Here is a 6,137-nt window from a genome sequence, read left to right on the forward strand (position 1 = left end):
GTGCCACAACTGTCAAGTGTTTGATCGCAAGATGCGCGCACCACCTGCTCCTCTCCATCCTATAATTACCGTTGGTCCTTTCGCCAAATGGGGTATCGATTTTATTACTTGTAACCCTCACTCGGCCGAGGGGCATGCGTATATCATCCTCGCGGTTGATTATTTTACTAAATGGGCCGAGGCGATGCCTACATTCGACGCAAGCGGCAAAACAGCTGCAGTTTTCGTATTCAATCACATTATAACTAGGTTTGGTGTCCCACAAGCAATCATCACTGACCATGGGAGCCATTTTCGAAACATCATGATGACTGAGCTTACAAGCCAACTTGGTTTACGCCATGATAGCTCTACTCCTTATTATCCGCAAGCCAACGGTTTGGTTGAGTCTATCAAAAAAGTTCTGGTTATCATGATCCGACGAATCATTGGTATTCATCGGTCGAATTGGAACAACATGTTATTTTCAGCGCTATGGGCATACCGAACTTCAGTGAAAACTTCAACAGGGTTCACTCCTTTCCAGCTAGTTTATGGCTTGGAAGCTGTGTTACCCATTGAATGCGAAATCCCATCACTTCAAATGGCGGTCGAATTACTTCCAGCTACTTCCGAAGAGGAGAAACGTTTATTATACTTAGCTCAGTTAGATGAGACTCGACGTGACGCTGCATTGGCAATCGAGACTCACGCGAAGCGAATGAAAGCTCAGTATGATAGAAATGTGACCCCTTGAAGTTTTTCGTAGGGAGACCTAGTGTTATTATATGATCAAGCTAATGATAAGCTAGGTGCTGGAAAATTCGTTCCTATGTGGCATGGACCCTACATTGTAAAGCGAAAGCTAGCAAAAGGGGCCTATGAGCTAGTAGATTTTGATGGGGACTCTTTGGGTAAACCCAGAAATGGACTTTACCTAAAGAGGTATTATGCTTAAATGGTGGGTATGGAGAATTTTAGTTAGGTTAGGTTTTCTTTCTAGCTAGTATGTTTGTTAGTTTAGATAGTGTGCTTAGCTTAGAAAGTGTGTTTTTCGTCGTTATTCTGGCTTATCTTTGTTTTACTCTTGATATTGCAGATGTCGACGCCTCTCCAAATGTACATTGGATTTGCCGATGGTGCTTGTCGTAGTACACGGAATATCTCTTCCGCAGCTTGGGTTATCTATTCGCCCTCTGACGAGTTAGTTTCTATGCATGGGGTGAGCCTCGGTCAAACGACGAACAACATTGTAGAATACAGTGCAGTGGTTGAATTATTGTCTGAATCTATTTCGTTTGGAATTCGACGTTTGATAGTGAGGTTAGATTCTGAACTCGTTGTATTACAGCTTAATAGAGTATATGCCATTAGAAATCCTATGTTATTAAGGTTGTTTTTGAGAGTGCGCCTCTTGGAATGTGAATTTGATTACATTGAATATCAGCATATTCCAAGGTCTTTAAATACATTAGCAGATGCAATTGCTTCTCGAATGTTGGACAGACATTTACGATAATCATGCAAGTAAATTTAAAAACATTTCATCACATATGTTAAACAAGATGAGCCAGTAATAATGATATATATATAGATAGGAGTGTGTCAAAAATATACATCGTCTTTGATCATAGGTTGAAAAACACCTTATGATCGGCAAAAATGATAAGTACAAAAAACCAAAAATGTCATATGTCTCTACAAAAGTGACTAGCCAATCACTGGTGGTGCTCTCTATACGAGACCACTGCCCGCGCTACCCTACACAAGAACCTCCTAAAAGGTCCTGGGACTGCGACCACATAGCGCTAAAGTCGAATGGGAATGTCATCTATGGTGGTCTCTGGTATATCCGCCGTCAGATGCTCTAGATCCTGTTCCAGCTCGGTTAAGGTCTCTGTGGCCGCATCCTGTGGGGCTGGTGCTGGTATAGCTGGTACTCTCCTCTCAAAAGCCCGGAGGTTGGCTGGACGCCGTGGACCTACATCTGCATTTTGAAAATTTGTGCTGTCAGTTTTGAGACGATATATAAAAAAAATATACATAATTTAAAAACTTGTGAAAAATGAAATACCTCTGTCGTCCCACTGTTTTCCCTGTGGAAGAACCATGTCCGGATCATTCCGAAAATCCATTCTGGCATAAGGAAAGTCCTGAATAGCAAAGACCTGGCTCTCTAGCCAGTGAAAGTAACCATCAGGAAATCAAACAACTGCTGCTCCCTCGTCAGGATGTCGGGCTATTACCGCAACCCATCTCGTCAACTTAGGCTCCCGAGGAGCCCCAACTGGAACTGTAAGATGCTGAGGGACCAGCATTGGAACTCTCTCTAGGGCAAAGCTCACGACTAAAGGCCCATATCTAAAGGTCTTCAGTTGTCCTCTCTTTGCCCTGGTTAGTTGGCCCTTCATATTGGCCAACAAAGCATCACACCAGTTGAAAATGGTACCTTGGAAGCAATCTATAGCCATCCGCATTTGGGACCCGGTGGCATGGTGCAAAGCGGACACCTCACAAAGTCTGGTAACAATAAAGGCTATCACCATAAGTTCAGGTCGGTATATGTACTTGATTTCTATCCCCTTCTCCTGTTTTTGATTGTTGCACCACTCTAGCCGGAGACTAGCAAGGGATTGGCCACCCGGCCTAGTCCCGAATAGAGAGAGTTGCTCGCCCCTGTTAGGCAAGCCAGTGAGAAAATATATGTCGGAGGGCTCTATCTCGAGCTGGTGCTCTCCGATGTAGAAACATTTCTCCTGAATGTTCCACCTTTCAACCAGCCACTCAAGAAATGGCACCTGGCCCCTCATGCCAGGTATGGCCCAGTATTTATACAGTCCGCATGCTTTTAATGCATCAATGGAAGGTTGATGACCTATCGCGGCCAAATCAACGTCCTCGTGCTCTCTTTCACGCCAATCAAGCATGGTGTGCTCCCTGCATATCATAAAACATCTGTTAGAATTCATAAAATTTTAAAATTTTGGTTCATTTTGGAGAAATGAGGGTTTCAAAATGCGTTTTGCGGGGTACGCACCCCGGCTTTTAGGGACAGAGTGTCTGGACGCAGATTCCCTTAAGGCCAGGTGCGTACACCTGGTATTTTCCCCATTGAGAAAATATCGGGGTACGCAGGTCAGCAGTGCATGACCTGCGTACCCCGAAGGGCGCATCTTGAAACGCCAAGACCCCCAAAAAAATCAAATAAAAACTTAAAAATGAATTTTAAACGGATGGAAAGCAAGAGAAGGATGTTGTAGAATACCTGATGAGACAGTGTTCGATTCTGACGGTCGGATTCTCCGCAATGACCACGGGAAGTTATCTTGTCAAAAGCCCTTTTCTCAACCTCAACAGTAAAATGGTAAAAATGACATGGTAAAAAGTCTTTTTATAGGTTTTTTGGATGAATGAATGCTAAGTTTGTTTATTTTTCACCATGAAAGGACATTTTTCAATGTATTTTTACCCATCTTAAACAGGTATGAGTAATGTGTCGCTTTTGTGCAGGACAAAAGGACTTTAGAGTAAAATCATCATTTTTCACGAACCAAAACATCAGAGTCATCTTTTAAGCTCTTTTCTGACTCCTAAAACATGAAAAGATTGCCGAGCATTTCTTTTACACTCGTTAAAACGGAATTAAAAGACGGTCCCCTTACAGCTCTTTTCTGACCGTAAAAGCAGGAAAAGATGGCCGGGTTTTTGTCGTTTCAAACTCGATATGGAAATAAAATGACGTGTCCTTGATCGCTTTTTACTTTTCAGGTCAGAGACACTAATCATGAAAGTACTCCTTGGTCGCAAGATCAAGCGGTTCTCCCAGGTATTATTTTATACTTTTTCGGGCTTGGGGGACACAAATTTACGAAAAAGTTCAATCTGGAGTCTTCTTAAGTTTTTCAGACTCTCTAAAGTTGAAAAACGCCGAGTTTCTCCTATACTGGGCTCGTTAAAATTTCACAGTAAAGGACCTGTTCAATTACAAACAGGAACGAACCACTCCTTCCTAAGGTTCGAATCAAAACTAGGTTGGACTCATCCGAAGGATGAGCTTATAATCAAGCATATGTTATCCTCCTCAAGCTTGTTAAAAATAAATAGGTACTTGCCAGAAATGGTGGGGGAAAAGAGAGAAGAATGAGCCTATTTTTTATCTTTTGTTACAGAAGGACCTTATCACCACTCTTGAACATGACACTTTCCGTTCACCTGGGTTGGGAAATCCTTTGCCTTAAAAGTTGATCAAACCACTTTGAAAGTCTTCAACCGTTTCCGGGTATTAACTTTGGGTCAAATCGTAACCAAACCATTTGTCGTGTCGTTATGTGTTCAAGAGGTCTCTGCAAAATACTTGTCATCCATTTGACCATCCCTGATTCAGTCCTTACAGCAACATTTCTTCAACTTGAACAATGATTTCGTGTTGTGGGCTTGCCTGCAACAGGTCGCTTTCTATCGACATCAGCACATTATCTATAGAGATGACTTAGAAATCGTCAGTACCTTGAAGTCTGCATGCATCAATGGCAGGTTTCTCGCCTTTGACGTCATTTTACATCATTGACTTTCGATCGAAGGATTCCGTGAAATGTTCGACATCAACTCATTCATTCAGATCTCATGGATTGTACTGGGTACTTTGAGAACCATTGACATTACTGGTGGTTTCTCTCACACTTGTTAACAGTTTACATCATCGACTGGTAATCAAGTGGTTTCTACCATGTTCGACATCAACTCATTTATTCGCATGGCTAGAATCGTACCAATTCGGGAAGTAGAAATGAAGACCCTGGATCTAGTTTCCACCATCCAGGCTGCGAGGAGTTTTGTATTCATTATCTAGTAGACTAATCATAAACAGATGGCTGCGCCCATACTGTGTCTACGAAAGTCTATGATTATGATGTACTGCAAGATCATTCCTGTATCAGAGTAGTTAGTCTGTTAGTTAAAGTTTTGATCTGAGTATGGGAATGCCTACCTCAGCGATGATATAATCTTATGCATGTATTTTGTGTTGAAAATTGCAGGTTCTGACCAGGCTCTCCACGAGATAATCCTTGAAATGATAAAGCGCTTCACCCTTCCTAGATAATACAAAACCCTAATCTACTACAGGCTTCGCACTTTAGGGGGCAATCTGTTACATTAAAAAATGTCACCATGGCTATTTACAGTTAGTATGGCTCTATCAACAGTCATGCTATCCTCCTGGGAAAGTCTTATGCCTCTGCTCTCCATGTCAAACTCCAAAAAGAGAGAAAGTATTTGTAAATGTGTTTATCTCTGGGTACGCAGATTCTCTCGGCCTTACCTGCGTATACGCACCTAATGTTCACAAATACTGCGTACTTGTACGCTCTGTATGTAAAGGGGCAGGTGCGTACCCCTGTAAAGGTCAAAAGGAGCAAGTTTCACTCCAAAAACGTTACTTGTGGTCATTTCTAGAGGCTTCTAGAAGTATGTTTGACGTGTATGAAGCGCCTCCAGATGGTTCATGTACCCCTACCAAAGAGGAACTTATCCCATCAATAAGGGAGCTATCACATCCAAAGAGGGGACTATCCCATTGATGGTGGACCTGATTAACTTCCTCTTGAGCACTATAAATACAGGCATTGGGCCAGAAGGAGGAGAGGTTGGAAGCTAAACATTTCTAAGGGTAGATGCTGCTGGAATTAGGACTCCCATTTAGAAGCTTGTGAGGAGAGATTACCATCTTTGCTTGTTCTATTTGGAAGTGGGTGAGCTTTGTCAAAGTAAAGGAGAACTCTTGATGGACCCTGGGAGGGACTTGCACAACACCAAGGCTCAGGTTGTAATTGTTCCTTTTGTTTCCTATTAATGCAAATGAGTCCATTCTTCTCAATAACTTGTTATTTATGAGTTATTTCATGTACTCCTTGGTCTATGTGTTAAATATGTTTTATTTTATGAGATTATCAAGTGCTATTTAATCGTTTGATTGTCAGTGAATGCAGGTTTCGAAGTGAAGGAGGAGCTCATCCAGATCAGCGAGGCTGGACTACTACAACAGCGTTGGACTACAGGTAGGATCTAAACACTTGATTTCTTATATAGTAAATGCATGTTTAGAGAAGGATTTCTCTTGTTTGTCTTGTTTGTCACTAGAGAGTCTTAGGCTCCTAGGG

The sequence above is a fragment of the Pinus tabuliformis genome, chromosome 1_1, assembly GCF_031772625.1.
Source record: "Pinus tabuliformis cultivar Carrire ecotype Pingquan chromosome 1_1, CPIR1, whole genome shotgun sequence".
NCBI lineage: Eukaryota > Viridiplantae > Streptophyta > Pinopsida > Pinales > Pinaceae > Pinus > Pinus tabuliformis.